Raw genomic sequence first — 23,603 nt, 5'->3', positions numbered from 1 at the left:
TGGTTAACAGCCGAACGCGCTAACCATTGAGCCACGGTAGCTCAGAAATTAAATGGTTGTCAGGTATTGTGGAAAAGTTATGACTTTTCACGCTACAGCAGAGACCCCACAACACCTCTCGCGGGTGGGCTCGAACCACCAACCTTTCGGTTAACAGCCGAACGCGCTAACCATTGCGCCACGGAAGCCCAAACAATAAATGGTCGTCAGTTATTTTGGAAAAACTTTGGCTTTTTACGTTACATTTGAGAACCCATAACACCGCTCCCGGGTGTGCTCGAACCACCAACCTATTAGATAACAGCCAAACGCTCTAAACATTGAGCCACGGAAGCTCTGAAATTAAATGGTTGTCAGGTATTGTGGAAAAATTATGACTTTTCACGCTACATCAGAGACCCCACAACACCTCTCCCGGGTGGGCTCGAACCACCAGACTTTCGGTTAACAGCTGAACGCGCTAAAAAATGCGCCACGGAAGCCCAAAAATTAAATGTTCGTCAGGTATTGTGGAAAAACTCTGACTTTTTACGTTACATTTGAGACCCCACAACACCTCTTCCAGGTGGGCTCGAACCACCAGCCTTTCGGTTAACAGCTGAACGCGCTAACCATTGCGCCACGGAAGCCCAAAAACTAAATGTTCGTCAGGTATTGTGGAAAAACTCTGACTTTTTACGTTACATTTGAGATCCCATAACACCGCTCCCGGGTGGGCTCGAACCACCAACCTTTCGTTTAACAGCCGAACGCGCTAACCATTGCGCCATGGAAGCCCAAAAAAATATTGTTCGTCAGGTATAGTGGAAAAACTTTGCCTTTTTACGTTACATTTGACACTTCACAACACCGCTCCCGGGTGGGCTCGAACCACCAACCTATTGGTTAACAGCCGAACGCGCTAACCATTGAGCCACGGAAGATCAGAAATTAAATGGTTGTCAGGTATTGTGGAAAAGTTATGACTTTTCACGCTACATCTGAGATCCCACAACACCTCTCCCGGGTGGGCTCGAGCCACCAACCTTTCGGTTAACAGCTGAACGCGCTAACCATTGCGCCACGGAAGCTCAGAAATTGAATGGTTGTCAGGTATTGTGGAAAAACTCTGACTTTTTACGTTACATTGAGATCCCATAACACCGCTTCCGGGTGGGCTCGAACCACCAACCTTTCGGTTAACAGCTGAACGCGCTAACCATTGCGCGACGGAAGGCCAAAATTTAAATGTTCGTTAGCTATTGTGGAAAAACTCTGACTTTTTACGTTACATTTGAGATCCCATAACACCGCTCCCGGGTGGGCTCGAACCACCAACCTTTCGGTTAACAGCCGAACGCGCTAACCATTGCGCCACGGAAGCCCAAACAATAAATGGTCGTCAGGTATTTTGGAAAAACTTTGGCTTTTTACGTTACATTTGAGAACCCATAACACCGCTCCCGGGTGGGCTCGAACCACCAACCTATTAGATAACAGCCGAACGCTCTAAGCATTGAGCCACGGAAGCTCAGAAATTAAATGGTTGTCAGGTATTGTGGAAAAATTATGACTTTTCACGCTACATCAGAGACCCCACAACACCTCTCCCGGGTGGGCTCGAACCACCAGACTTTCGGTTAACAGCTGAACGCGCTAAAAAATGCGCCACGGAAGCCCAAAAATTAAATGTTCGTCAGGTATTGTGGAAAAACTCTGACTTTTTACGTTACATTTGAGACCCCACAACACCTCTTCCGGGTGGGCTCGAACCACCAACCTTTCGGTTAACAGCTGAACGCGCTAACCATTGCGCCACGGAAGCCCAAAAACTAAATGTTCGTCATGTATTGTGGAAAAACTCTGACTTTTTACGTTACATTTGAGATCCCATAACACCGCTCCCGGGTGGGCTCGAACCACCAACCTTTCGGTTAACAGCCGAACGCGCTAACCATTGCGCCACGGAAGCCCAAAAAATAAATGTTCGTCAGGTATAGTGGAAAAACTTTGCCTTTTTACGTTACATTTGAGACTTCACAACACCGCTCCCGGGTGGGCTCGAACCACCAACCTATTGGTTAACAGCCGAACGCGCTAACCATCGAGCCACGGAAGCTCAGAAATTGAATGGTTGTCAGGTATTGTGGAAAAGTTATGACTTTTCACGCTACATCTGAGACCCCACAACACCTCTCCCGGGTGGGCTCGAGCCACCAACCTTTCGGTTAACAGCTGAACGCGCTAACCATTGCGCCACGGAAGCCCAAAAATTAAATGTTCGTCAGGTATTGTGGAAAAACTTTGCCTTTTTACGTTACATTTGAGACTTCACAACACCGCTCCCGGGTGGGCTCGAACCACCAACCTATTGGTTAACAGCCGAACGCGCTAACCATTGAGCCACGGAAGCTCAGAAATTGAATGGTTGTCAGGTATTGTGGAAAAGTTATGACTTTTCACGCTACATCTGAGACCCCACAACACCTCTCCCGGGTGGGCTCGAGCCACCAACCTTTCGGTTAACAGCTGAACGCGCTAACCATTGCGCCACGGAAGCCCAAAAATTAAATGTTCGTCAGGTATTGTGGAAAAACTCTGACTTTTTACGTTACATTTGAGATCCCATAACACCGCTTCCGGGTGGTCTCGAACCACCAACCTATTGGTTAACAGCCGAACGCGTTAACCATTGAGCCACGGAAGCTCAGAAATTGAATGGTTGTCAGGTATTGTGGAAAAAGTCTGACTTTTTACGTTACATTTGAGATCCCATAACACCGCTTCCGGGTGGGCTCGAACCACCAACCTTTCGGTTAACAGCTGAACGCGCTAACCATTGCGCGACGGAAGCCCAAAATTTAAATGTTCGTTAGCTATTGTGGAAAAACTCTGACTTTTTACGTTACATTTGAGATCCCATAACACCGCTCCCGGGTGGGCTCGAACCACCAACCTTTCGGTTAACAGCCGAACGCGCTAACCATTGCGCCACGGAAGCCCAAACAATAAATGGTCGTCAGGTATTTTGGAAAAACTTTGGCTTTTTACGTTACATTTGAGAACACATAACACCGCTCCCCGGTGGGCTCGAACCACCAACCTACTAGATAACAGCCGAACGCTCTAAGCATTGAGCCACGGAAGCTCAACAAGTTGGGAAAGCCAAAATATTACCTCTCCGAGTGGAGATGACTATCACTACCCCTTAAACAACCTAAATATATGCATCTATCGCTTTTTTTAATTCTTTGCAAGTGCAGGAATTGAATTTTAAAATAGTCACTTAATTACCCCTATATTATAAAACTTATCGACTTCATACATGTATATTATCATCATTATTTGTCTTAAATTACCTTCGACGGCTGAACGAGGTTCATCTTACATAATATAGGGACGATGTCATATATTTTAACGTTCACTTTATTTACTTTTCATTTAATTCAAGATGATAACATTTTGAAAGTACATTAGGCTCAGAAGACGGCATTTATAATATTATATTAGGCTCAAAAGACAGTTTTTATAACACTTCAACAATACTTCAATATATAAAAAGAAATAAATAACATAATACATTAAACTGTACAGTAAAAGTTAGATATGACCCAATTAAAACCATAAAACCCACAATACATATGGGAACAAAAGGTTATTGAAAAACCATTAACAGAACAGTATTTATAATACAACGTTTCTATCTATATACAACATTGAATAGTTATTTAACATTATATATTGGAACCTTCAGTATAATTTAACATTAAGCAAATTCGAACCATAAAAACCCACAGCGCATATGGGAAAAAAGGTTCTGGGAAAACCCATTTGGGAAAAAACCATAATCACAGTTGAATTATTAATATTAAAACACTTATTTTTAAATTGTTAGCTGATTTTTCACACTAACGTCTGAGCTATCCACGAATAAATTTATTAATAGCATTATCGAACGCTGCAATGGATGTCAAATATTCATGTCATAATACAAGCTAATTCGAGCCATAAAAACCCACAGCGCATGTGGGAAAAAGGGCTCTGGGAAAACCCATTTGGGAAAAAACCATAATCACAGTTGAATTATTAATATTAAAACACTTATTTTTATATTGTGAGTTGATTTTTCACTCTGACGTCTGAGCTATCCACGAATAAATTTATTAATAGCATTATCGAACGATGCAATGGATGTCAAATATTCGTGTCATAATACAAGCTAATTCGAGCCATAAAAACCCACAGCGCATGTGGGAAAAAAGGCTCTGGGAAAACCCATTTGAGAAAAAACCACAATCAAATTAGGACTATTAATATTAAAAACTTCTTCAGACTGTTTAAGGATGAATGTTTGGTGGATAGCGTCCGAAAGAAAGCAATAACCTAGTAGATGAGGCGTAGTTCATAAAGTTTCGTTTTTTCGAAACTATTACATAAGTGTATTGGCGCTGTACGTTTCAGATAACAAAGACCAAGACGACTCCAGTTCCACAAAATAGGAAAACTCTGCCTCTTGGCGTTAAGTTTTTCTACTTTCTGTATTTCCACTGCTAGACCGCTATGCAGCCCGCCCTTGTATTGCTCTACTTGCTGCTCCCATAACATTGAACGTGCTAGAACTATAGTTCTAGTCGATAACTTGCGGCGCAGTCCAACTTCCGCTTTGAGCGTTGGCCAACGTTTGAAGACGCTGCAGTGTTACCAACGGCAGATAACGCCGCCAGGAACATTTTCAAAATCACCTCGGCCGCGTTTTGCCGAAAAAAGGGGATTTTCGACTAGGACTGTTGAATTGTCGCCGATTATTAAGCCATTTCCGCTTCGCCATACCTAAAACATTTTTAAAGTACGCTATACAAAATTGCTCCATTCTTCACCAAACCTATGAAACTTGGTGCAACACTTACACTTTGTTCAGTGGTTCGCCTTTACATGAACCCACAGTTGCCGCTCCAGATCTCAGTCATCTGACGCAACCATTTTAACGTTTTCAGAGTTGTATTTCACCTTTATTAAGCCTAAGGATAAGCCTTGAGATATATTTGCCGACGTATTTTCTGAAGAACCACAATAAATCACCTCAACGATTATCCCCATTAACTAATTATCACTATTACATACCTTGTTTACAATTTCGTTGACCTTGTCCTCCATGGTTACCCATGAACTAAACCAATGCTGTAGGGTTACTCATGAATCATTCCAATCCTCTAGGGCATTCATGAACTACGCATATCCTCTACGGCATTCATGAACTACGCATATCCTCTAGGGCATTCATGAACTACGCATATCCTCTAGGCTACTCATGAACTACGCCAATCCTCCAGGTTACTCATAAAATATACCATATTTTTAAATGGATTAATACCAAACTTATATGACCGTCAATTACAATAATGATACTTACCATTTTTTTTTCAAATCTTGAAGTCAGATGTGGGTTCTTTAGTCAAGGATCCCAAGCCTTGTGTGGGTCTCTTAGTCAAGGATCCCAAGCCTTAAGTGGGTCTCTTAGTACAGGATCCCAAGCCTTATTTTAGGTTTCTTAGTACAGGATCCCAAGCCTAATTTTAGGTTTCTTAGTACAGGATCCCAAGCCTAATTTTAGGTTTCTTAGTACAGGATCCCAAGCCATATGTGGGTTTCTTAGCCAAGGATCCCAAGCCTATTTCTCGTAGTTTATACCCTTAAAGCAACATGCGGCTCCATTGGCGCCCCTACCATGATGCCTAACCTTGTATATATACATAATAATTTTACCTTGCCGTAGGTAGGTAACAATGAGACTTAATGCATTAGGGAGGATCTGAAAATTATCCTAACAAGCTAAACCCAATGTACAATAGAAAGGTCGTCAATAAGGGGCGCACTGGAGCTCCACCTTGCTTTAAATAAATTTTTCCATTTCAAACTATGTTCTTTTAAAAATGCAAATACCCTTGTGGTAAGAATAATAAGACTCTCTATAACATGCATCGTATCGGTCTCGAAAAAGTTGGTTACCAAATGCCAAATCTAATTGACAATGATAGTCAGTCGAATACTTTTGTTCTAGACCCGGCAAAAGAGATATTCCATGTGAATCAAAGAACATTCTCAGTGCCGTTTGGCTCTTTAAAAAGTTAATATTGAAATCTCCAACCACAACTGTTGGAATAGACGAATCATATTTCATGTCAAACAAAGGGTTAAAGTCCTCAAACACAGTTCTCAAACTTCCTAAGGGAGATTTGTACAACAATACCACAGATATAAGTTCTCCTTCTATGTAAACATCTAACCAGCAACGAACGTTCCACGTGAGAATTTCTAACAGGAATGTCGCTTCGTAAAACTCTAGTATCTATCTCTTTAACTTCGTTTTTAGGCGTGTCTCTTAAATATATGGACGAACCAAAAGCAACTCTGCGTGCCGTACTTGGCAAGTAAATACCACCTACTTCCTTAAAAGATGGCACTCTAAAATCGTCCGTCTCTTTTTTCCACGTTTCAACAAAACATAACATTTGACTTTTTATTATTACATTGTCTGCTAAAACATCATCTAAATGAGCATTTAAAGACTGCACGTTATGAACATAAATGTAAAGGGGATCATGCAAGAAAGGTAGTTCGATGCTTTTTGTGTCTCGCAACCTCTTAAGTTCCAATTCTACTAGGTTGTTTTTGGGTGAATTAGGAACTTTAAATTTTCCATCAATATATAAACCGGAAGCGGTTTTCGCTCTACTACAAGCCACATATAAATGCGCTCTTTCAATTTTTTTTGTAGCCTTACAATGAACCACTACCGAGGAGTAAGTATCACCCTGACTTTTATGTATCGTAATGGCCTCAGAAACAACCAAAGGCAATTGTTTCCTAGAAACTGAGGCATTATTTTGTCTCCATTTTCTATTAAACGACTTGATGACCTTTTCAACAGGCGTCCACGAAGCGTTAATATCACTATTCAAATATAAACCATGACATTTTTGCCTCAACATTTTCCCAACTTTGGGATCGTCAAACTCCATCCATACCCTGAACGGGATTTTATCCCCGACCCTATTTGTGCCGTACTCTATCTTTCTTAACCAACCTGTCGCGCCATTAGTTAGTCCGTCAGAGGTGTCAACATTGTTGGTCATCATATATCTCGCGCCACACGCAAGAGTCAATTGTTTGGGCAGACCATACGTATCAGACGTTGCTAACTTTTCAACTTGGGAAAGTATGTTATTTTTAACTTCACCATTGACAACATCTACTGAAACCGAAACAGCCTTTTCCGTATTCATGTTTAAAAGCTTATTTTGATTGAATTGGTTTACTTCCGCGTTAGTGGCGAAAAGATGTATCGCTTCTTTTGGGGGTACACGCTCAGGCGTTACCTCCAGACTACTAAAGAAATCAATATCATTTTGAGTCATACTTCCCACAGCCATTCTATTTAAAGCTTCAGCAAATATTTTATCATCTCTCTGTCTCATAATTTCCTCAAGTTCGGCAAATTCAAATTGCTCCCATATTGGGTTACCAATTAACGACGCGTAAGGATTATCTTTCTCACTTTGACCTTGAAATGCGAAACTATCGCAAACTGGTCTCAATTGGTTAAAGTCTCCAACTAGAACGACAGACACACCACCAAAATAATCAGGACAACCCATAATCTCTTGTAACCTAGCGTTTACCCGATTAAACACTTTCGCTCCAACCATTGAAATTTCGTCAATTATTACTAGTTTTACTTGACCATAGAGTAACCTGCATTTATGAAGTGTTTCACTTTCCAATCTCGATATATTTCCACCAAATTGGCTAACGGGTAAACTAAAAGTACTGTGCAAAGTTGCCCCACCTATGTTAAAGGCAGCCTTGCCATTAGGTGCGCAACGGATTACTTTCGCTTGCGATGGATTACTCCCAGGTTGTTTGTTGTAAAACCTTGACACAGATTCAAATATAGCACTAATCAAAAGACTTTTCCCCACACCAGCGCCCCCTGTAACAAAGAGGCGCAACGGAGTTTCCTTGCTTTTTACATGATACAAAACATGGTAATATATCTCTCTTTGTTTGGAATTCAATTTTCTAAGAAGGGCGTTGTACTCAGAGTCATTAATTAAGGTAATTGACGGAGCAACAGTATTTTCGGCATTGCCATCAATAATTTCTCTATTAATATTTCCTACAGGTTCTTGAACCGTATTAATTAAAAAATCGGAATCATCTATAGCTAAAGATCTATCAACTTCATTTCTATGTTCTAATTCAGGCTGGATATTAGTAACATCCACTTGAATTTCTCCATTTTCAAAATCAGCTACAGCCTGTTCTACGGCTTCTTCGTCAATTTCATTGTGAAATTCTTTCCTAACTTCATTAATAGTTTCGCGACAAAGCTCATATTCTGATTTCATATCCTTTGTCAAAATATCATTACTTTCATCGCGCCAAGGCTTAAACAACATTAATTGTTCACGATAAAAGTTATCGGGATCTTTTTCTAAATTGAATCTTCTGTACCTAATAATTTTAGCACGGCCACGTTTCCTAATAAACCCTGATTCATCTTTAAGTTTCAGCCATTTACCACAAGCTTCAACTTCATTGCTCTCTCCCTCATCAACGTGATCGTGGGCGGCTTTAGTCACTCTACGGGCTTTGGAATATTCGTACCAGGCACCAAATTGAGCTAACGTTATTGCCTCTAGTTCCTCTGGCCTTTGAACATAATGTTCTAGCATCCCAGAGGCAAAAACATTATTACTGTCTGCTGGTAGTTCTTCAAGTTCAGATTGACTCTTAAGAATGTGTACACGATTTTCCGGGGCATTGGTGTTTATAAAAACACAGGCGCGACTGCACCTGGACACAGGAATTTGTAAACCACAGTAAGCCGCTTCCTGAGCGCTTACCTCGTGGGCATTCAAGAACTGATTAGCAATTAGTTTCAACTTCCTTTTTACTGAAAATTTATCATTTTTTGCCTGTTTAGAAGCTTCGCGCAGAAGCAAAGACATCCCTCTTTGAGACTTTCCTATATATGATACAATATACATAACCAGTGCGTAAGCATCAAGAACGAATTGAATGTCCATATTCGCCTGCCAAAGACGCAAAGCGCACGGATTGTAAGGATTAACTCTAGTATCTTTAGGGTGTCTTTTCAACAAAACTGTTTTCCTTTTGAGGTCATAAGTAACGGCAGAAATATATTCCACTTCTGACCAACCCAACTTAGCTAGCAACTCCTCAAAACTATCTACCCAAAACTCTTTTTCTTTCGATTGCAACATCTCATACAATCTCTTTGACCTTGCCTTACATCTGAGTTCTTTCTGTACGCTACCAAGCTCTCTTAAACTAGGGTCGTAAATTATGGTTCTGGGCATAGGTGGAAACGGGATTCCAAAACGACAAACTGAATTATTATCGACTTTCTTTCTACAAGTCGTTGTGTGTTTGTGAATTTGTAATCGTGTTAACAAATCTAAATGTTCGTCATTGTGCTCAGCAGCACAAGAAATAACATTATCAATAAATTCCTCTACTTCCTTAACATTTGAGAGATCATTTTTAAGTTTTGGAGCATCTTTTATCCAAATCAAACCATGTTGGTGGGGCGAACCTCTTTGCTGTATTTCAACTCTAAAATAATAGTCTTCTATAACGCCAAGAGGACCTAATTTCTGTAACGCCTTAAGCAAAGCCCGAAAACGGTGGTCAAAATATCTAGCGCAAGTAACAGGATCATCCTGAATCAATTTTGTCCTTTCCGAAAAACTTAAATTATTAATATCATCGTTAGGTAAACTCTATTGCCCAGAGGTTAGTCTCAAAATATTCAGTAGCTCAGGCCATTTACTTTCGGCAGCCGAAAACGTTATGAAAAAGGTAGCCGTACCAAGCTGTCTAATCATACCCATCAATTCCTTTTGTCTGTGTTGCCAATAAGAAGGCGAGCTCTGTAGTCTTTCTAAAACCCTAAAACCATCATCCTGCTTAATTAAAGCATCAAGAGAACCTGCAGAGGCTAAAAGTCCAGCAGTATAATTCGACCCATCTGTTCTTTTAGTTTTCCTCATGCAAACCTGTATAGATTGACTAACTTTCAAGGTTTCCAATTTGACAAAAGAGTAAAACAATTTCGAAGGATTTTTAGCACAGCGCCTATCAATATTACGAAGCTCCCATTTAAAAATATCACCAAAACTTCCCTTAACCTTAAGGTTCATTTTTTGACCCACGTAAATGCTCGGGAATGACAATTCTTCCGCATCCTCGTCAAAGAGTAAAGACATTGGGGTTTGACCTTCACCAGGAGCAAACTTAACATGCATGGTATTACTTGGCAAGAAATTACTTAAAGAAACTAATAATGTGTCTTGATTCCCAACTGTTAACGAACTACTTTCGTTGGGTTCATTCCACATATCATCGCTATCATTCTCTGCGTTTATTGGCGCTACTGGATTATCTCCTGATACATCAACTTGATTTACCTGACGGTCATTTTCGTCAACAATAAATTCAAGTTCTTCAGGAATGGGGTCTAATATGTCACTCTTAACCGTAATTCCATGTTTAACATACAAAGGCGTTTTTACCAGAACGTTCAGGGCCTCTAAAATGACTTTGGGTCTCACAGTTTCGTACAAATAGGGTGTGTTATACTGCATTCTTCTCATAAACTCAATTTGAATAGTATCCGTGTCTCGAGGTAACCTGGGTAAAACCGAGGCGGTGGACTCTACATTTATAGGGACGTTAACCACATTTCCTTTAATACCACGTTGTTGGTCACACCCTAACCTTCGTATTTGCATGAATGGTATTCGTGGTGATATCATTCTTTCTTCTAAATTACTTATGTTACTTAATTGCGCAGGTATTTCAGGAAACACAAATCCATTTTCCCTTGAAAATTTTGGAATTTGCTTTCTCTTAACGCTTTTATTACAAGTACTACACAAAAATATTTCATCATTCAACTCTCTTTGTTCAATATCGGGGACTGACAAAAAATCTATGGACTTTACAATGGTGCCAGATGACTTAAAAAAAAGATTTGAACATCCTTCACACGGCCACGTTGGGCCATCTTTTATGCTATCAAAATAGGTCTGCTCAATAAGCGAGGGGTTTGCTCGCCTATCTGCGGCTGAAGATCTTTTTCTAGCACGTTCAACATCTCTATACTCGGGATCTTGGCGTTTAGCCGCCATACCTGTCTGGTTTCTAGCACGTTCAACATCTCTATACTCGGGATCTTGGCGTTTAGCCGCCATACCCGTCTGGTTTCTAGCACGTTCAACATCTCTAAACTCGGTATCTTGGCGTTTAGCCGACTTATACAATTGGTTTCTGACACGTTCTCTTTCCCTATAATTTGGATCTTGGCGTTCAGTAGCCTTACTTATCTGATTTCTTACACGTTCGCTTGCTTTATACGATTCATCAACCCTTTTTAATTTCTTGGTAAATGTTCCACCCTGATTTTCAATTTCACAATTTGACTCATTCTCTCGCTTTTCCCCCTTACCTAGCGACTCCCTCTTACTGCATTCTTCATTTTGTCTCAAGATTCTTAATCTTTCTAAGGGATAGACATTACCATGGGACGTACAAGGTACTTGTTCATCGCCTTCGATTATTTCACTAATATTAGCATTATCATTTTGTACATTATTGGGTTCCTCATTAATAGATATGCCTACGCTTACGGTACTTTCAATAGAGCTTTTATTTAATGCGTCATCTTTCGCAGAATCATGGCCAACTGGCCTCGCGGTAGGACCAACATTGGGTGTGCTAGAACCTGTTCCCGAAACAGCCTTTTTTTCAGCTGCTAACACTCTTCTCCTTTCATTTTCTCGTTTCCTAAATTCAGGATCTGACCTTTTTGCCCTCATTCTTTCCCTCGCTTTACGTTTTCTGATTTCCTCTTTACTTAAATTATTATCTTCCTCCATTTTATTATTCAGTTAAATACTCACAAAGATTGGCAAATCAATCTCCTTCAGTAATACGTAACGCTGAAATATATTATTTGCCGAACAAAATTAATCGAGCAAAGTTAACGCTAACTTCTGCCTTAGAAATTCTTTCAAAGAATGATTCAACTGTTTAAAAAAAGGTTTTTGTCGCGAATAGGGCGCTATCATATCAACCGCAATTCCGTCATATTTAAAAAATATACATTGCCAACACTTTTTTAGACACAATAGTGGAAGTTTTAGTCTCATTTAAAACATGTAAAACAATTATCTCATCTACAAATAGCTTACACATGTCTTTTTTTACCAATATCTAGCCGTTTGGATTTTTCTAAAGAAATCTTAGCACCAAAATATTTTTTGATACAGAATAAATGTTCTATGTTCTTCATTTTTGAAAATATATTTTTAAGCGTTTGTAATGATTACTCTCTACACCTACACTAATCTAAGATGGAGTATAAATCCACTAGTGGAAGCGGTGTTTTTATTGAAAATATATTTTTTTAAGCGTTTATCATGATTACGCTCTACAGCTACACTAATCTTACACAAACAAGGAGTACTATAAACCCACTACTGGAAGCGGTATTTTTATTCAAACGTAAAACAATTTCGCTTAAGCTTAACATCTCTAGACATCGGTAAAAATGTCTCTATCACTCCTAGGTAACTGTATGCACAGGATTTTGGGACATTGTAACTCAAATTCATCTGATTATGTTTTAACAAGGTTAAATCTATCTGGGAGTAAGATGAAAGGAGTAGAAGCTTATCTGTCTTAGGAAATATGAAATTTTATCTTAACAGTTCGTTAAATCATAAGTTTATAACGAAAAAACGCGGAAGGGGAAAACGAGCAGATAACAGCGATTTTTGGGGGTAGAAGTTTAAGAGCGCCATCTGTCGTCAGTGCCAAAGTTGAACTTCCACTCGAAAGGCAATGAGAAAGTGGATAAAATAATGCCATCAGGTATTTAACTGCGTCGATATATTTAACGACTTGACCCATGACATGCCCTTAACACTGGCTTCTATGAATCCTATTTATTCTTGGATGCTAGGAAACTTGGTAGACGTAACAGTCTGTACCAAGTACCCAAGCATCCTGGCAACATTGTGGTACGCATGGTACAACTAAAAAATAGGATGTGTATTTATCTTTCGACTCACTCCAAGCCTTTAAGCCCTCATTACAGAGGATTTGAAACACTATCGTAATTCCTAGTGTCTCGAATCTCTACGTTCCTGTCCATTATGAACAGTGCTGAGAGAATTATACATCAGAAAGAGCCATTCAAATCGAATTGACGAAAATATTATCCATATTTTCATTTCATATAACAGAGAAAACAAATTATTATGGTTCTGAGAGGAGCTTCCCATTTTGGTTGTTGTTCTCAAAAATATATCGCAATGCACGGGCCTCGATAGATATAGGAGGCAATGAAGGAAATATATCACAATGCGTGGGCCTTGATGGATACAGGAGGCAATGTAGGAAATATAACGCAATGCACGGGCCTAAATAGATATAAGAGGCAATGTAGGAAATATAACGCTATGCACGGGCCTTGACAGATATAGGAGGCAATGATTTAACGACTTCGGTACTTGGGTTTATCTTTAATATTTAAATAAATATAATTATTTTTAATTATTTTAATCGCCAGTAAATAACTTTAAAAATAGTTAAATCGTTTAAAATAAAGTTGTTCCTATTATCTTTCGAAACTTTGCTAATATTGACGTTTAAAGTGAAGGGTACCCCTCTTGCCCGCTTTTTTCAAATTTTGGGATATATATACGATTCGTTTCCATTATAATAATAGATAAAAACGCATTCACGTGAACCGATGGTGGAAGCCCTGCCATTGGGAGGCTAGACGTTTCTCGTAACCCTAGCCGATCGCCGCGTATATCTTGAAACCAATAATAGATAAAAACGCATTCGCGTGAACTGATGGTGGAAGCCCTGCCATTGGGAGGCTAGACGTTTCTCGTAACCCTAGCCGCTCGCCGCGTACATCTTAAGATGATGGAGTAGAAGCCAATGTTACAGATTGGTGTCTATGTGGTATAGACGAAAGTCCAGTAGATGGTGGTGTTAGAAGCCAATGTTGCAGATTGGTGTCTATGTGGTATAGACGAAAGTCCAGTAGATGGTGGTGTTAGAAGCCAATGTTGCAGATTGGTGTCTATGTGGTATAGACGAAAGACGAAGAACAGAAGATGGTTGTGCTTGGAAGCTAGCAAGTACAGACTAGTGTCCATGTGGAGTGGACGAAAACCAAAGCTGGTGGTGTTGGAACTCAAGTAGAATAGCCAGAGGAGACAAACCCAAATTTCCGTGAACTGTCAATGCAGTCCGGAAATTGGGAACACGTTTGCTCCGATACGCAAACTGCGAACGCGGTCACGTGGGGCGTGACAGACAGACAGACACACACACACACGTCCAGTGTAATACCTCTCCGTGACATACGTCACTCGGAGAGGTAAAAATTAAATGGTTGTCAGGTATTGTGGAAAAATTATGACTTTTCACGCTACATCAGAGACCCCACAACACCTCTCCCGGGTGGGCTCGAACCACCAACCTTTCGGTTAACAGCTGAACGCGCTAACCATTGCGCCACGGAAGCCCAAAAACTAAATGTTCGTCAGGTATTGTGGAAAAACTCTGACTTTTTACGTTACATTTGAGATCCCATAACACCGCTCCCGGGTGGGCTCGAACCACCAACCTTTCGTTTAACAGCCGAACGCGCTAAAGATTGCGCCACGGAAGCCCAAAAATTAAATGTTCGTCAGGTATTGTGGAAAAACTCTGACTTTTTACGTTACATTTGAGATCCCATAACACCGCTCCCGGGTGGGCTCGAACCACCAACCTATTGGTTAACAGCCGAACGCGTTAACCATTGAGCCACGGAAGCTCAGAAATTGAATGGTTGTCAGGTATTGTGGAAAAACTCTGACTTTTTACGTTACACTTGAGATCCCATAACACCGCTTCCGGGTGGGCTCGAACAACCAACCTTTCGGTTAACAGCTGAATGCGCTAACCATTGCGCCACGGAAGCTCAGAAATTGAACGGTTGTCAGGTATTGTGGAAAAACTCTGACTTTTTACGTTACACTTGAGATCCCATAACACCGCTTCCGGGTGGGCTCGAACAACCAACCTTTCGGTTAACAGCTGAATGCGCTAACCATTGCGCCACGGAAGCCCAAAAATTAAATGTTCGTTAGGTATTGTGGAAAGACTCTGACTTTTTACGTTACATTTGAGATCCCATAACACCGCTCCCGTGTGGGCTCGAACCACCAACCTTTCGGTTAACAGCCGAACGCACTAACCATTGCGCCACGGAAGCCCAAAAATTAAATGTTCGTCAGGTATTGTGGAAAAACTTTGCCTTTTTACGATACATTTGAGACTTCACAACACCGCTCCCGGGTGGGCTCGAACCACCGACCTTTCGGTTAACAGCCGAACGCACTAACCATTGCGCCACGGAAGCCCAAAAATTAAATGTTCGTCAGGTATTGTGGAAAAACTTTGCCTTTTTACGTTACATTTGAGATCCCATAACACCGCTCCCGGGTGGGCTCGAACCACCAACCTTTCGGTTAACAGCTGAACGCGCTAACCATTGCGCCACGGAAGCCCAAAAATTAAATGTTCGTCAGGTATTGTGGAAAAACTCTGACTTTTTACGTTACATTTGACATCCCATAACACCGCTCCCGGGTGGGCTCGAACCACCAACCTTTCGTTTAACAGCCGAACGCGCTAACCATTGCGCCACGGAAGCCTAAGAAATAAATGTTCGTCAGGTATTGTGGAAAAACTCTGACTTTTTACGTTACATTTGACATCCCATAACACCGCTCCCGGGTGGGCTCGAACCACCAACATTTCGTTTAACAGACGAACGCGATAACCATTGCGCCACGGAAGCCCAAAAATTAAATGTTCGTCAGGTATTGTGGAAAAACTTTGCCTTTTTACGTTACATTTGAGACTTCACAACACCGCTCCCGGGTGGGCTCGAACCACCGACCTTTCGGTTAACAGCCGAACGCACTAACCATTGCGCCACGGAAGCCCAAAAATTAAATGTTCGTCAGGTATTGTGGAAAAACTTTGCCTTTTTACGATACATTTGAGACTTCACAACACCGCTCCCGGGTGGGCTCGAACCACCGACCTTTCGGTTAACAGATGAACGCACTAACCATTGCGCCACGGAAGCCCAAAAATTAAATGTTCGTCAGGTATTGTGGAAAAACTTTGCCTTTTTACGTTACATTTGAGATCCCATAACACCGCTCCAGGGTGGGCTCGAACCACCAACCTTTCGGTTAACAGCTGAACGCGCTAACCATTGCGCCACGGAAGCCCAAAAATTAAATGTTCGTCAGGTCTTGTGGAAAAACTCTGACTTTTTACGTTACATTTGACATCCCATAACACCGCTCCCGGGTGGGCTCGAACCACCACCCTTTCGTTTAACAGCCGAACGCGCTAACCATTGCGCCACGGAAGCCTAAGAAATAAATGTTCGTCAGGTATTGTGGAAAAACTCTGACTTTTTACGTTACATTTGACATCCCATAACACCGCTCCCGGGTGGGCTCGAACCACCAACATTTCGTTTAACAGACGAACGCGATAACCATTGCGCCACGGAAGCCCAAAAATTAAATGTTCGTCAGGTATTGTGGAAAAACTCTGACTTTTTACGTTACATTTGACATCCCATAACACCGCTCCCGTGTGGGCTCGAACCACCAACCTTTCGTTTAACAGCCGAACGCGCTAACCATTGCGCCACGGAAGCCTAAGAAATAAATGTTCGTCAGGTATTGTGGAAAAACTTTGCCTTTTTACGTTACATTTGAGACTTCACAACACCGCTCCCGGGTGGGCTCGAACCACCGACCTTTCGGTTAACAGCCGAACGCACTAACCATTGCGCCACGGAAGCCCAAAAATCAAATGTTCGTCAGGTATTGTGGAAAAACTTTGCCTTTTTACGATACATTTGAGACTTCACAACACCGCTCCCGGGTGGTCTCGAACCACCGACCTTTCGGTTAACAGCCGAACGCACTAACCATTGCGCCACGGAAGCCCAAAAATTAAATGTTCGTCAGGTATTGTGGAAAAACTTTGCCTTTTTACGTTACATTTGAGATCCCATAACACCGCTCCCGGGTGGGCTCGAACCACCAACCTTTCGGTTAACAGCTGAACGCGCTAACCATTGCGCCACGGAAGCCCAAAAATTAAATGTTCGTCAGGTATTGTGGAAAAACTCTGACTTTTTACGTTACATTTGACATCCCATAACACCGCTCCCGGGTGGGCTCGAACCACCAACCTTTCGTTTAACAGCCGAACGCGCTAACCATTGCGCCACGGAAGCCTAAGAAATAAACGTTCGTCAGGTATTGTGGAAAAACTCTGACTTTTTACGTTACATTTGAGATCCCATAACACCGCTACCGGGTGGGCTCGAACCACCAACCTATTTATTAACAGCCGAACGCGCTAACCATTGAGCCACGGAAGCTCAGAAATTAAATGGTTGTCAGGTATTGTGGAAAAGTTATGACTTTTCACGCTACATCTGAGACCCCACAACACCTCTCGCGGGTGGGCTCGAACCACCAACCTTTCGGTTAACAGCTGAACGCGCTAACCATTGCGCCACGGAAGCCTAAGAAATAAATGTTCGTCAGGTATTGTGGAAAAACTCTGACTTTTTACGTTACATTTGACATCCCATAACACCGCTCCCGGGTGGGCTCGAACCACCAACATTTCGTTTAACAGACGAACGCGATAACCATTGCGCCACGGAAGCCTAAGAAATAAATGTTCGTCAGGTATTGTGGAAAAACTTTGCCTTTTTACGTTACATTTGAGACTTCACAACACCGCTCCCGGGTGGGCTCGAACCACCGACCTTTCGGTTAACAGCCGAACGCACTAACCATTGCGCCACGGAAGCCCAAAAATTAAATGTTCGTCAGGTATTGTGGAAAAACTTTGCCTTTTTACGATACATTTGAGACTTCACAACACCGCTCCCGGGTGGGCTCGAACCACCGACCTTTCAGTTAACAGCCGAACGCACTAACCATTGCGCCACGGAAGCCCAAAAATTAAATGTTCGTCAGGTATTGTGGAAAAACTATGACTTTTTACGTTACATTTGAGATCCCATAACACCGCTACCGGGTGGGCTCGAACCACCACTCTATTGGTTAACAGCCGAGCGCGCTAACCATTGAGCCACGGAAGCTCAGAAATTAAATGGTTGTCAGGTATTGTGGAAAAGTTATGACTTTTCACGCTACATCTGAGACCCCACAACACCGCTCCCGGGTGGGCTTGAACCACCAACCTTTCGTTTAAGAGCCGAACGCGCTAACCATTGCGCCACGGAAGCCCAAAAATTAAATGTTCGTCAGGTATTGTGGAAAAACTCTGACTTTTTACGTTACACTTGAGATCCCATAACACCGCTTCCGGGTGGGCTCGAACAACCAACCTTTCGGTTAACAGCTGAATGCGCTAACCATTGCGCCACGGAAGCCCAAAAATTAAATGTTCGTTAGGTATTGTGGAAAGACTCTGACTTTTTACGTTACATTTGAGATCCCATAACACCGCTCCCGTGTGGGCTCGAACCACCAACCTTTCGGTTAACAGCCGAACGCACTAACCATTGCGCCACGGAAGCCCAAAAATTAAATGTTCGTCAGGTATTGTGGAAAAACTTTGCCTTTTTACGATACATTTGAGACTTCACAACACCGCTCCCGGGTGGGCTCGAACCACCGACCTTTCGGTTAACAGCCGAACGCACTAACCATTGCGCCACGGAAGCCCAAAAATTAAATGTTCGTCAGGTATTGTGGAAAAACTTTGCCTTTTTACGTTACATTTGAGATCCCATAACACCGCTCCCGGGTGGGCTCGAACCACCAACCTTTCGGTTAACAGCTGAACGCGCTAACCATTGCGCCACGGAAGCCCAAAAATTAAATGTTCGTCAGGTATTGTGGAAAAACTCTGACTTTTTACGTTACATTTGACATCCCATAACACCGCTCCCGGGTGGGCTCGAACCACCAACCTTTCGTTTAACAGCCGAACGCGCTAACCATTGCGCCACGGAAGCCTAAGAAATAAATGTTCGTCAGGTATTGTGGAAAAACTCTGACTTTTTACGTTACATTTGACATCCCATAACACCGCTCCCGGGTGGGCTCGAACCACCAACATTTCGTTTAACAGACGAACGCGATAACCATTGCGCCACGGAAGCCCAAAAATTAAATGTTCGTCAGGTATTGTGGAAAAACTTTGCCTTTTTACGTTACATTTGAGACTTCACAACACCGCTCCCGGGTGGGCTCGAACCACCGACCTTTCGGTTAACAGCCGAACGCACTAATCATTGCGCCACGGAAGCCCAAAAATTAAATGTTCGTCAGGTATTGTGGAAAAACTTTGCCTTTTTACGATACATTTGAGACTTCACAACACCGCTCCCGGGTGGGCTCGAACCACCGACCTTTCGGTTAACAGATGAACGCACTAACCATTGCGCCACGGAAGCCCAAAAATTAAATGTTCGTCAGGTATTGTGGAAAAACTTTGCCTTTTTACGTTACATTTGAGATCCCATAACACCGCTCCCGGGTGGGCTCGAACCACCAACCTTTCGGTTAACAGCTGAACGCGCTAACCATTGCGCCACGGAAGCCCAAAAATTAAATGTTCGTCAGGTCTTGTGGAAAAACTCTGACTTTTTACGTTACATTTGACATCCCATAACACCGCTCCCGGGTGGGCTCGAACCACCACCCTTTCGTTTAACAGCCGAACGCGCTAACCATTGCGCCACGGAAGCCTAAGAAATAAATGTTCGTCAGGTATTGTGGAAAAACTCTGACTTTTTACGTTACATTTGACATCCCATAACACCGCTCCCGGGTGGGCTCGAACCACCAACATTTCGTTTAACAGACGAACGCGATAACCATTGCGCCACGGAAGCCCAAAAATTAAATGTTCGTCAGGTATTGTGGAAAAACTCTGACTTTTTACGTTACATTTGACATCCCATAACACCGCTCCCGTGTGGGCTCGAACCACCAACCTTTCGTTTAACAGCCGAACGCGCTAACCATTGCGCCACGGAAGCCTAAGAAATAAATGTTCGTCAGGTATTGTGGAAAAACTTTGCCTTTTTACGTTACATTTGAGACTTCACAACACCGCTCCCGGGTGGGCTCGAACCACCGACCTTTCGGTTAACAGCCGAACGCACTAACCATTGCGCCACGGAAGCCCAAAAATCAAATGTTCGTCAGGTATTGTGGAAAAACTTTGCCTTTTTACGATACATTTGAGACTTCACAACACCGCTCCCGGGTGGTCTCGAACCACCGACCTTTCGGTTAACAGCCGAACGCACTAACCATTGCGCCACGGAAGCCCAAAAATTAAATGTTCGTCAGGTATTGTGGAAAAACTTTGCCTTTTTACGTTACATTTGAGATCCCATAACACCGCTCCCGGGTGGGCTCGAACCACCAACCTTTCGGTTAACAGCTGAACGCGCTAACCATTGCGCCACGGAAGCCCAAAAATTAAATGTTCGTCAGGTATTGTGGAAAAACTCTGACTTTTTACGTTACATTTGACATCCCATAACACCGCTCCCGGGTGGGCTCGAACCACCAACCTTTCGTTTAACAGCCGAACGCGCTAACCATTGCGCCACGGAAGCCTAAGAAATAAACGTTCGTCAGGTATTGTGGAAAAACTCTGACTTTTTACGTTACATTTGAGATCCCATAACACCGCTACCGGGTGGGCTCGAACCACCAACCTATTTATTAACAGCCGAACGCGCTAACCATTGAGCCACGGAAGCTCAGAAATTAAATGGTTGTCAGGTATTGTGGAAAAGTTATGACTTTTCACGCTACATCTGAGACCCCACAACACCTCTCGCGGGTGGGCTCGAACCACCAACCTTTCGGTTAACAGCTGAACGCGCTAACCATTGCGCCACGGAAGCCTAAGAAATAAATGTTCGTCAGGTATTGTGGAAAAACTCTGACTTTTTACGTTACATTTGACATCCCATAACACCGCTCCCGGGTGGGCTCGAACCACCAACATTTCGTTTAACAGACGAACGCGATAACCATTGCGCCACGGAAGCCTAAGAAATAAATGTTCGTCAGGTATTGTGGAAAAACTTTGCCTTTTTACGTTACATTTGAGACTTCACAACACCGCTCCCGGGTGGGCTCGAACCACCGACCTTTCGGTTAACAGCCGAACGCACTAACCATTGCGCCACGGAAGCCCAAAAATTAAATGTTCGTCAGGTATTGTGGAAAAACTTTGCCTTTTTACGATACATTTGAGACTTCACAACACCGCTCCCGGGTGGGCTCGAACCACCGACCTTTCAGTTAACAGCCGAACGCACTAACCATTGCGCCACGGAAGCCCAAAAATTAAATGTTCGTCAGGTATTGTGGAAAAACTATGACTTTTTACGTTACATTTGAGATCCCATAACACCGCTACCGGGTGGGCTCGAACCACCACTCTATTGGTTAACAGCCGAGCGCGCTAACCATTGAGCCACGGAAGCTCAGAAATTAAATGGTTGTCAGGTATTGTGGAAAAGTTATGACTTTTCACGCTACATCTGAGACCCCACAACACCGCTCCCGGGTGGGCTTGAACCACCAACCTTTCGTTTAAGAGCCGAACGCGCTAACCATTGCGCCACGGAAGCCCAAAAATTAAATGTTCGTCAGGTATTGTGGAAAAACTCTGACTTTTTACGTTACATTTGAGACCCCACAACACCTCTCCCGGGTGGGTTCGAACCACAAACCTTTCGGTTAACAGCTGAACGCGCTAACCATTGCGCCACGGAAGCCCAAATATTAAATGTTCGTCAGGTATTGTGGAAAAACTCTGACTTTTTAGGTTACATTTGAGATCCCATAACTCCGCTCCCGGGTGGGCTCGAACCACCAACCTTTCGGTTAACAGCCGCACGCGCTAACCATTGCACCACGGAAGCCCAAACAATAAATGGTCGTCAGGTATTTTGGAAAAACTTGGGCTTTTTACGTTACATTTGAGAACCCATAACACCGCTCCCGGGTGGGCTCGAACCGCCAACCTTTCGTTTAACAGCCGAACGCGCTAACCATTGCGCCACGGAAGCCCAAAAATTAAACGTTCGTCAGGTATTGTGGAAAAACTCTGACTTTTTACGTTACATTTGAGATCCCATAACACCGCTACCGGGTGGGCTCGAACCACCAACCTATTTATTAACAGCCGAACGCGCTAACCATTGAGCCACGGAAGCTCAGAAATTAAATGGTTGTCAGGTATTGTGGAAAAGTTATGACTTTTCACGCTACATCTGAGACCCCACAACACCTCTCGCGGGTGGGCTCGAACCACCAACCTTTCGGTTAACAGCTGAACGCGCTAACCATTGCGCCACGGAAGCCCAAAAATTAAATGTTCGTTAGGTATTGTGGAAAAACTCTGACTTTTTACGTTACATTTGAGATCCCATAACACCGCTCCCGTGTGGGCTCGAACCACCAACCTTTCGGTTAACAGCCGAACGCGCAATCCATTGCGCCACGGAAACCCAAAAATTAAATGTTCGTCAGGTATTGTGGAAAAACTTTGCCTTTTTACGTTACATTTGAGACTTCACAACACCGCTCCCGGGTGGGCTCGAACCATCAACCTATTGGTTAACAGCCGAACGCGCTAACCATTGAGCCACGGAAGCTCAGAAATTGAATGGTTATCAGGTATTGTAGAAAAACTCTGACTTTTTACGTTACATTTGAGATCCCATAACACCGCTCCCGGGTGGGCTCGAACCACCAACCTTTCGGTTAACAGCTGAACGCGCTAACCATTGCGCCACGGAAGCCCAAAAATTAAATGTTCGTTAGGTATTGTGGAAAAACTTTGCCTTTTTACGTTACATTTGAGACTTCACAACACCGCTCCCGTGTGGGCTCGAACCACCAACCTTTCGGTTAACAGCCGAACGCGCAATCCATTGCGCCACGGAAGCCCAAAAAATAAATGTTCGTCAGGTATTGTGGAAAAACTTTGCCTTTTTACGTTACATGTGAGACTTCACAACACCGCTCCCGGGTGGGCTCGAACCACCAACCTATTGGTTAACAGCCGAACGCGCTAACCATTGAGCCACGGAAGCTCAGAAATTGAATGGTTGTCAGGTATTGTAGAAAAACTCGGACTTTTTACGTTACATTTGAGATCCCATAACACCGCTCCCGGGTGGGCACGAACCACCAACCTTTCGGTTAACAGCTGAACGCGCTAACCATTGCGCCACGGAAGCCCAAAAATTAAATGTTCGTCAGGTATTGTGGAAAAACTCTGACTTTTTACGTTACATTTGAGATCCCATAACACCGCTCCCGGGTGGGCTCGAACCACCAACCTTTTGTTTAACAGCCGAACGCGCTAACCATTGCGCCACAGAAGCCCAAAAATTGAATGTTCGTCAGGTA

The 23,603-nt window shown here is 42.8% G+C and overlaps 1 long non-coding RNA gene and 2 other non-coding genes across 3 annotated transcripts; all 3 read right to left on the bottom strand.

Annotated features, from left to right (window-relative positions):
* Nucleotides 1–4,521: 4,521 nt before the first annotated feature.
* Nucleotides 4,522–5,220, bottom strand: LOC149590170 (uncharacterized). The gene is made up of 3 exons (XR_016379553.1): nt 5,101–5,220; nt 4,887–5,036; nt 4,522–4,809 (listed from the first exon to the last, which is right to left on the bottom strand). It is a non-coding gene; the product is annotated as an uncharacterized LOC149590170 (long non-coding RNA).
* Nucleotides 5,221–18,360: 13,140 nt separating this feature from the next.
* On the bottom strand, nt 18,361–18,433 carry TRNAK-CUU (transfer RNA lysine (anticodon CUU)). The gene has a single exon. It is a non-coding gene; the product is annotated as a tRNA-Lys (tRNA).
* A 3,308-nt stretch (nt 18,434–21,741) lies between these two features.
* On the bottom strand, nt 21,742–21,814 carry TRNAK-CUU (transfer RNA lysine (anticodon CUU)). The gene has a single exon. It is a non-coding gene; the product is annotated as a tRNA-Lys (tRNA).
* Between the last annotated feature and the right edge of the window lie 1,789 nt (nt 21,815–23,603).

The sequence above is a fragment of the Phalangium opilio genome, unplaced genomic scaffold (assembly GCF_054372755.1).
Source record: "Phalangium opilio isolate 3A_F unplaced genomic scaffold, DU_Popi_V2 ptg000505l_1, whole genome shotgun sequence".
In the NCBI taxonomy this organism is placed as follows: domain Eukaryota; kingdom Metazoa; phylum Arthropoda; class Arachnida; order Opiliones; family Phalangiidae; genus Phalangium; species Phalangium opilio.
The sequence above is the reverse complement of the archived record's forward strand: the minus strand, read 5'-3'. Positions and strand labels throughout refer to the sequence as shown.